At 51.4% G+C, this 9243-nt stretch overlaps 1 long non-coding RNA gene across 1 annotated transcript; it reads right to left on the minus strand.

Annotated features, from left to right (window-relative positions):
• Positions 1-245: 245 nt before the first annotated feature.
• Positions 246-7852, minus strand: LOC138100948 (uncharacterized). Its single transcript, XR_011146989.1, has 2 exons — positions 7327-7852; positions 246-5882 (listed from the first exon to the last, which is right to left on the minus strand). It is a non-coding gene; the product is annotated as an uncharacterized lncRNA (long non-coding RNA).
• Between the last annotated feature and the right edge of the window lie 1391 nt (positions 7853-9243).

Raw genomic sequence — 9243 nt, forward strand, 5'->3', positions numbered from 1 at the left:
CCCAGCCCCCGGCTGTGCCCCGAAGGTGCTGCCCGCGGCTCCCCTGCTCCCACCCCCGGGCTGGGGGCGCGGAGCTGCCGCTGCTCCCCGGCAACGTCACGGGATAAAAACTCCATTCAAGCTTTTCCAGCCGCGGCAGCGACGCTCAGCGTTCCTTGGACCTTCCATGGTCCGTGGACATCCCGTGCCCCTCGGCTGTTCCGCGTCCCCCGGTGTCGGGAAAGGCGCGGGAGACAAGCTCATGATTTCATGATCGGCAAGCCTCGATTTTATTGTCTTTTCATCTCTTATTTATACAACACTTAAACAGCTCATACATATTGCAAAACCTGAGCTCACGATTGGTCATCTTCTCTCGTGGGAACAACACACCCCGCGGTGATGGTTTCTTCATTCCAATCTGCTCTGGCTTGTGTCCTGTTGGACACCTTGATGATAAGAAACCCCTTTTCCCACGACAGGCTAACTCCTACATCCTGCAAGGCTCTATCTTATCATGTCCTCTGCTGCGCAGCCATTCCTCAGATAAGCTCTCTACACTTCCCCCGTTTTCTTTATGTGCTATCATGCTCAGAGTTGTTGTTTTTAGGAGTACCCTCTTGATACAAGTTAGAGCGCAGCTGAACAGGACTAATCCTACCAAAACCATGATCAATAAGAGAAACAATGTTTTTACCATGCTTCTTACCCAACCACCCAATCCCAGTTCACTGACCAGCCCATCTAGGCCAAAGAAACCTGTATCTTCCTTAATTTTTTGAGAGTGATTTATAAGCTGTTGAATCTCTGCATGAATAGAGCGAGAATGATCATTTAGATCCATGCAGCATAATCCCTCAAATTCTTCACACCCGTGTCCATGAGCTAACAACAGAAAATCAATAGCAGCTCTATTTTGTAATACAGCATGCTGGACTGTGCTTAAATCATCTGCAAGTGCGGACAGTACTCTACTTGTTCCATTTGCTTGCTTCACTACCCAGCAGCTTAATCTCTCTATATTGCGATGAGCTCGAGCTGCTGCCCCTCCAGGCAAAAATAGTGATGAAAAAATTACCTCCCACTTGTTCCACAAGGTCAATTCATCATCACAATTTGATTGGAGGGTCTGGGATAGGTCTCTGCGCCATCTGGTGGGGTGGGTTTTATTTGGGTGGTGCTGTGGAAGGGCTAAACTAAGCTGTCCGATTGTACACGGACCGCCAACGGGCAAGGTAGGGATGCCGGACCAAGCACGATTTCCGCAAATTAGAAAATATCCAGGGGGCAGCCTTCTGGGTATGACTGTGCCTGGTGCAGGTTTTTCCTGTGTCCTACCAGTGTGGTTGCACCACGATTTTTCCCATTCTAAACTGTTCCCTATGGGAGACAACCAAGTAGGAGTAGATACATTTTTCCAGCAGTTGGTATGCGTGCCTTCAGAGCAGTGTGAATTTCTGCTATCTATATAAAAGCAACTAGTGGCGTTTAAAGAATCAATCAATTCAATCTCTTGCGGCTCAGGCCCGAATGGGAGGCGGTCATCCCATACATCATACTGCTCGAAACTTTCAATGATGTTATTGCCAGTAATTCGGCCTGATCGGAACCCTGTATCATTGGCGGCTGACCTGAAATGGAGCCAAGTTGTATTTGTTAGGGGGACTCCTATTAGGCACGTAAGAAAAGGAGTACTTGGGGTAGCTAAGCTGGCACAGAACGTAGTTGTATTTAATTCGTGTGCCAAAGATACCCAAACATTTTGCCTTGGATCGAATAGCTTAGGAGGGTATCTATGCTTGAGGGCCAAAGTGCCTGGGACGCTTAGAAGACCCAATACGGCGAGTATACCGGCGGCACACATTGTCCCAGTCACGGGGTTTAACCTGCCACAGCTCTGGGACATCAAGGCCTGTCTTGCAACGGGCTTCTAGGATAGCGGAACGTTTGTTAGCTAATATGCTTTAATTCCCACCGCAATTCTCGTAGGTGGAGGTCTTTGATATTTTCTAGTAACGCTAAACTCTGATCTAGAGGTACTCCCGTTAGTTTACCAAGATTTTCCTGAGCTGATGCTCGATTCCACTGAAACTCACAATTGAGACACCTTAACCCTGTGGACACTTGTCGCTGAAAGATCCACCACTGTAAATTACAACCTCTGCAATGAATTCTAACCCGAGCTTAAATGGCAACAATTATAACAAACAATGCATGAGCGTTGGCAATGTGGCAAAAAGTCCGCGTATAATCGGGGAATGAGGGTCTCTTCAATTTCCCGTTCAGAGTCTATTAGAAATTTAGTATGGAATTCCTCTTCGGTGTTATGTAGCACTTGTGAGACCACCTGTTGGAGTCGTCTCTTCTTCCTCTGTCGCGGACTGTCCCTGCGTATAAGCTGGCTTAGTCCATTTGGCAGGGATCCACTGCGGTCCTGTCGGGGTAGAAACACAAACATAACCTCTGCCCCAGTACAAAACTTTGGCTGGGTCCTGCCATAATCCTGACTGGGGGTCTTTAAATCTGACCCACACTTCTGGTTGCGGATTAGAAGGTGGGGTAAAATGGATTATGGCAGGAGGAGACTGTCTATCTCCAAAAATGCAAAGATGATTTAAAACAAATAAGCATTTCAGTAGTTTGTCTTGGGTATTAGGAATGTCAGGATATTTTTCTAGATACTGTTTTAATGTACCGTGTGCTCTTTCCACAATTGCTTGACCCGTGGGGGAGTGAGGAATTCCCCTTTTGTGGACAATATTCCATTGGGTCATATATTTGGCTATTCGCATACTGCAATAGGCGGGCCCATTGTCTGTTTTAACTGTTATAGGGACTCCCATAATAGCAATACAGCTATTCATGTGGCGTTCAACATGTTTGGCTGTTTCTCCTGCTTGAGCAGTTGCCCACATAAAATGACTATAGGTGTCTATAGTAACATGAACATATTTTAGCCGTCCAAAGCTGGCGACATGAGTGACATCCATTTGCCAAATTTCGTTAGCCTTTAGGCCCCTGGGGTTAACACCTGCTCCTAAACCTAGCCCCTTATTGTGGAAACTGCACACGGGACACGCTTTAACTATGGCTTTTGCCTCTTCAATTGGGATACCAAATTCCCTTGACAAGCCTTTGGAATTCTGATGGAAAATAGCATGGCTTTCTCGCGCCATTGTTTGTTTCGGGAGAATATTTTGGGCAAGCGAGACAAGTTTATCTGCTCTTTCATTTCCTTCACCCAGGCCTTCATTCCACATGTGGCTGCGAATATGGAGAATGGAATAGGGGTGTGACCGTTCTCTTAGGGCGCGTTTTAGTTGCAGAAAGAGTTCATAAAGCCTTTTGTTTTGTACTTCCTTAATGACTGCATCCTCAATTCTTGAGGCGACGCCCACTACATACAGCGAGTCCGAAACTACGTTTAAGGGTCCAGTGAGGTGGGTTACTGCCCAAACGACTGCAAGTAATTCTAAGGTTTGCAGGGTATCATCTGACGAGGCGTTTATTAAATGCTGATGCCATTGCTGGTCTTGTTTCCATACGACGGCTGCTTTCCTTGTCTTTCTTCCGGCGTCTGTGAATGCAGTAATGGCATTGTGGATAGGCTTATCTTCTCGCAAGGGTTTTGAAATCCAGTTCCATGCTCCTATCCACTGTAATGCCTTGGGAAACAGGGGACCGGTCTGAATTTTAGCTCCTGAGGACAACAGCGCTTCCGTGAGTGATGAAGAATTTAGCAAGTACCAGTCCAAGGCAGGTTTTTCCATCGGGAGATTGATGCACTCAGGTTCTTGTCCTCCAATTTCCAGAATGCGCAAACGTCCTTTCTTAATTAAATTAGCCAAATTTTCAAGTTTTGTGGTAATAGTTTTTCGCTGCTGCAACTGTGGTGATATCCATTCTAAAACCGTCAGCTCCCCCGTTTTCTTTAGCTGCGTAATTGCGCCGAGGAGGTGAGTTTCAGAATTCCAAATAGTAAGAGAGAGGGGGATGTCTGGATTAAGACGCGAAACAAAACCGTCTGTGATACAGGTGGTGATTTGTTGTAGAGCTTCTTGCTGCTGCGGCGTTAGGTGTACTGGTGCGCATGGATCTGATCCTTTTAGTAAGGGACGGAGCTGGTCTAAAAGAACATTAGGGATTCCTACTATTGGCTTTAACCACTGCAGATCACCTAACAGTTTTTGAGCATCATTTAAAGTGGTGATTGAGGCTTGGATATGCAGTTTTTGAGGCTTCACTCTTTGATTGGTGATGACCCATCCTAAATACTTCCACGGGGAGGATATTTGAATTTTGTTAGCAGCTATTACTAAAGACCATTCTTGAAGAGAGGAGGTAATAAGCTGAATTTCTGTTTGGTCAAAAGGCTTCTTCTGCGCAAACAAAATATCATCCATATAATGATAAATGATGGTCTGAGGTAACTTTTGTCGCAGTGGCTGTAATGCTGCATCGACATACAATTGACATATGGTGGGAGAGTTGCGCATTCCTTGCGGCAATACAGTCCACTCAAAACGTTTGTCTGGTTCACCACGATTGAGAGCAGGCAATGAAAAGGCAAATCGCTTTGTATCATCTGGATGTAGTGGAATTGTGAAAAAGCAATCTTTCAAGTCGATAATAAGAAGAGGCCAATCTTGTGGCAACATTGCTGGATTAGGGAGTCCTGGCTGCAGCGCTCCCATAGGCTCCATACGAGCATTGACAGTTCGAAGGTCTTGTAGCAGACGAAACGTGCCATTTTTCTTTTGGATGACAAAAATTGGGGTGTTCCATGGGCTTGTCGAAGGCTTGAGATGTCCTTGTTGAAGCTGCTCATTGACTAGAGCGTGTGCTTGAAGCAGATTTTCCCGTTTTAAAGGCCATTGCTTAACCACTACAGGGTTATTGTCAGTCCATCTTAGTGGCAGCGGGAAATTCCAAGCAACGGCCCTTAGCAGAAATGGCGATCATCGGTAAGCACAAAACTCATTTGGGCCAATACATCTCTTCCGATGAGGCAGTCGACTGTGGGGGGTAGAGGGGCGATAGAAAAAGTTGCGGTAGTTTTCTTGCCCTCAATTTCTACAGTTATCAGCGGAGATTTGTGTGCTAGTTTCATTCCTCCGACACCAGTGATGGCTGTCATTGCTGGCAGAAGAGGCCAATGTGAGGGCCATGTGTTCACATCGACAATGCTGGAGTCTGCCCCTGTGTCTAGGAGGCTCTGTAACGTGATTGTTTCTCCTTTATAGGTTAGGGCACACGGCTTCCGTGGACGGCTATTAAGATCGATGGTGAGCAAGGTTAGTTCCCCAGTTGAGCCGTAGCCTGTATGAGCATTTGGTTGAGCCTGCAAGGGTTGCATGCCTTGTGTGGCTTGAGGCAAAGGTACAAATTGAGCTAGTCTTTGGCCTTTAGGAATCCTTACAGGTGGATGAACAGTATAAGCCAGTATGAAGATATCACCTTGTGAGTCAGCGTCCACCACGCCTGGTTGAACGAATAGTCCTAGGGCAGTGGCAGATGATTGGCCAAGAATCAAGCCTCCTACTGGTGTACCATTGAGGCAGATGGGTCCTGTGAGTCCTGTAGGGATGTTATGGATTTCAGACGTCAGGAGATCACAGTCTACTGAGGCTGCCAAGTCCAGGCCGATGCTGCCACTTGTTGCTGGCTGGAGGCAGGGCAAGGGTTTGCAGCTGCTACTTGTGTCCCTGCGCGGCTGCTGGACGCGCTGCTCCGGGAGTTTCCCTGCTTCTTGTTGCGGCAGGCATTCGAGTTATGCGTGTTGGATTGGCATTTGTTGCACCAAACTCCGGATGCTGAGCACTCCCGACGAAGGTGACCCGACTGGCCACATGGATAGCATCTCATTCTGTTTCTCTCTGGAGGCAACCGGGGGCGCGTGGCTGCTGCTTGGAGGGGAGCAAGGGCGGCCATTACCTGCGTCTGAGCACTAGCTGCTTGTTCCTTCAATCCCTCCCCCAGCTTTTCTAATGCGTGGACTAAAAAGGCTTGAGCACCTGAGGGCAAGGTCGCAGCTTTATCTAGTAATGCCTGAGTGGTCCAATCACCAGGTATAGAGGTAATCAGAGATCTAGTGGCAGGATTGCTATTTTGCAAAATGCACTGTCTTAAAATAGCATCTTGCATGTGATCGGGTATCCCTGCCCTAGAGATAGCATCCATAACCTTATCAACAAAGGAGCTTAACGATTCATCACGACCCTGCTTGATGCTCATATATAGGGGGGTCCCTCCCGATGTCCTGACTTTATCTATTGCTCTCTTAGCTACTGCCATTGCCTCCCTAAGTTTATGTGGCCCTAGTCCAGCTTGAGCTTCAACTCTGAGATACAGGCCCTGTCCCATAAGCTCGTCTACAGTAAGGCCTGTTAAGGGATCCCCTTGGGGTCTGGGGAGATTAGTGCTACTTGCCGCTTCCTCTCTCCACCTTGCCTCAAAAAGCAATCTCTGAGAGGGGGTGTAAATGAGTTTCGTGATGGCCAGGATGTCGGCAGGCAGAAGAATGTGGGCATTAAAAAGATAATCTAACATCTGCTTAGCTGGTTCACTAGACACCCCAAAGTTACTGACTGTTGCTCTCAGCTGGGACAGGAGTTTCCAGTCGAGATGGGCAAACTGCGCGTTCTGACCCCCTTGCGCATTAGTAGTGAAAACAACAGGGAAAGCCATCGCTTCTTGTGCCGCTGCTAGGAGCTCGGAATCTCCCCTTTCCATGCCGTCTCGGGCAAGCGCCTGCCACAACTCTCTCCTCCTTGCTGCCATAGCCTCCGCCGGGTCAGATTCTGCCCCAGGGACAGGCTCCGTGGCATTAGAGGGGTCGGGCGGCAGCGGCGGGCATGAGGGGGTTAATGCAGAAACGGCGATTGAAGCGGAAGGTGGGGGGGCAGGCAGGGGGGTAGGCAGCGCGGGGGATTGACTGTCAGTGGGGGGTGGCTCTGGAGGAATCTCAATAGTGGCAAAGGCGGGGGGGTTGGGGGCCGTAGGGAAAACCGAGGAGTCATTATCTTGGTTACGGGAATGCGCTGTCTTAAAACCTATGACTGCTTGCTTCTCTGCCTGCACTAACAGTAACTCATTATGAACTGCTTTCCAAAGTTTGCTTATTTTCTTGGCTGACTTATCATCGTCTAAAACAAGGCTAAAAAGTTCATCCCCGTACCTCCGCCATTCTGCTAATTCGTGAATGCTGTGAGGGTCGTTAAAGAAACCATAAGAACGCGCGTGAGTTAGTAGGGAAGGGAGGTCTTTTTCTAAGTTAAAAGCTTTAAAGTGACGCTTAAGAAGAAAAGCTTTAAATAAATCCTGTGCTGCTTGCCTATCCATACTTACGGTACCGTTGCTAGCCCTCCAGGCTTCGGCAGCACGTATCAGCGAACCCACCGGTGTGGTCGTTCGGGCACGGAGACGGAAACAGTTGTTCTCCGCTCTTATTGCCGTCCCTCTAGCTGCAGGACCTGAACCCAACGCACCTTTCCTTGTGGAAGTGGGGGTAGGGGGGGGTACATGACGTGCCTTCTGTTCGGGCGTCAGATGTCGGGAAAGGCGCGGGAGACAAGCTCATGATTTCATGATCGGCAAGCCTCGATTTTATTGTCTTTTCATCTCTTATTTATACAACACTTAAACAGCTCATACATATTGCAAAACCTGAGCTCACGATTGGTCATCTTCTCTCGTGGGAACAACACACCCCGCGGTGATGGTTTCTTCATTCCAATCTGCTCTGGCTTGTGTCCTGTTGGACACCTTGATGATAAGAAACCCCTTTTCCCACGACAGGCTAACTCCTACATCCTGCAAGGCTCTATCTTATCATGTCCTCTGCTGCGCAGCCATTCCTCAGATAAGCTCTCTACACCCCGGGTGTTCCATGTTCGCCCAGTTTGTTCCCGCACGCTCCCAGCCACTCCCAGCTGCTGCCAGCTGCACTCAGCACGCTCCCAGTTTCTCCCAGTCTCCCTCAGAGTGGTCCCTGTTGCTCGCAGTGTGACCTCTGTTACCCAGTTCTGGTCCCAGTGGGTTCCAGTCCTGGTTCTGGTCCTGGTGTATCCTGGCATCCCAGTCTGTCCCAGTCCATCCCAGCCTGTCTCAGTCCGTCCCGGTCCCTTCCCGGCAGCCGCCGCCGTTTCCCGGATCCTGCCCCTCCCGCCCCGGAGCTGCCGCCGGACGCCCCCCAAGATGCTGACGGGGGCCGGGGGTTCGTGTTGAGCTTCGTCCTCCTGGGCTGGGGCTCGGCCTCCACCTGCGGGAGGAGGTGAGGGGGGATCCCCGGGGGTCATGTCCCGCCAGGAGCGCTTAGGCCCTTCCGGAATTGCCCCTATGCTGGGGGTCGCCCCCTTTTCACTCTCCTAGAGCTCCTGACCCAGTTCGTGCCCCTCCGGGAGGGGGCTTTAGGGAGCCCCCCTTTTCCTTTACTTTGAGACCCCCCCATTCCTGGGCACTGGGAACCCCCTGCATTTCCTTCTCCAGCTCCGGGACCTCCCTGCACCCCTCATCCTGCATCAACACCCCCTGCACCCCCTGTCCCGGGTATCCTCCTCTCCCAGCCCCTGCATCCCCTGTTTCCCTGACCCCGGGGACCCCCGGACCCCCATTCCCGGCCATCCCGGGGCACCTCAGCCCCAGGCCTCCCTTTCCTGGGAAACCCGAGCTGGGCACGGGGCTCTGCAGCCGCTCTGGGATTTATGATCACCCAAAGGAAAGGGACAGGAGAGGAGAGGAGAGAGAGAAGGAGATTGGGAGTCAGGGATCGGGGTCCCAGCGCCCAGTCCTGCTCCGCCGGGGCTGGGGCCCCGCAGCCGCAGGACAAAATGGATCCGCGGGTCCCGCTGCTTGCCCCGCTTCGGGCCGAACCCAGCGGGTTCCAGGCAGAGTTTGGCCGCGGGGCCCGGGAGCTCAGCCCAGCCCAGCCCGGGGGTCCCGCAGGGCGCGGCCGAGGAGGGTCCGGGGGATGGCAGGAGGGGATCCAGGGGAATTCCCTGGAATTGCCCCGTCCCCTCCCCCCGCGCTCCCTCGGTCCCTTTGGCTTCTCCGTCTCCCGCCCTGCGCCGCCGGGATCTGCCGGCGACCGCTGACGTCACGAGAAGCCCGAGCTGCCATTGGCGGGCAGGAAAGAGCGGCGCCAATGGCGGGGCCGGAGGCGGCTCTGGGGGCGGGGCCGGGCTGGGGGCGGGGCCCAGCGGAGCAGCGCGATGGCTCCAGCGCTGGGGCCGGGGGCGCTCCTGGGGGGGCGAGGGGCGAGTGGGA

The sequence above is a fragment of the Aphelocoma coerulescens genome, unplaced genomic scaffold, assembly GCF_041296385.1.
Source record: "Aphelocoma coerulescens isolate FSJ_1873_10779 unplaced genomic scaffold, UR_Acoe_1.0 HiC_scaffold_172, whole genome shotgun sequence".
Classification (NCBI taxonomy): domain Eukaryota; kingdom Metazoa; phylum Chordata; class Aves; order Passeriformes; family Corvidae; genus Aphelocoma; species Aphelocoma coerulescens.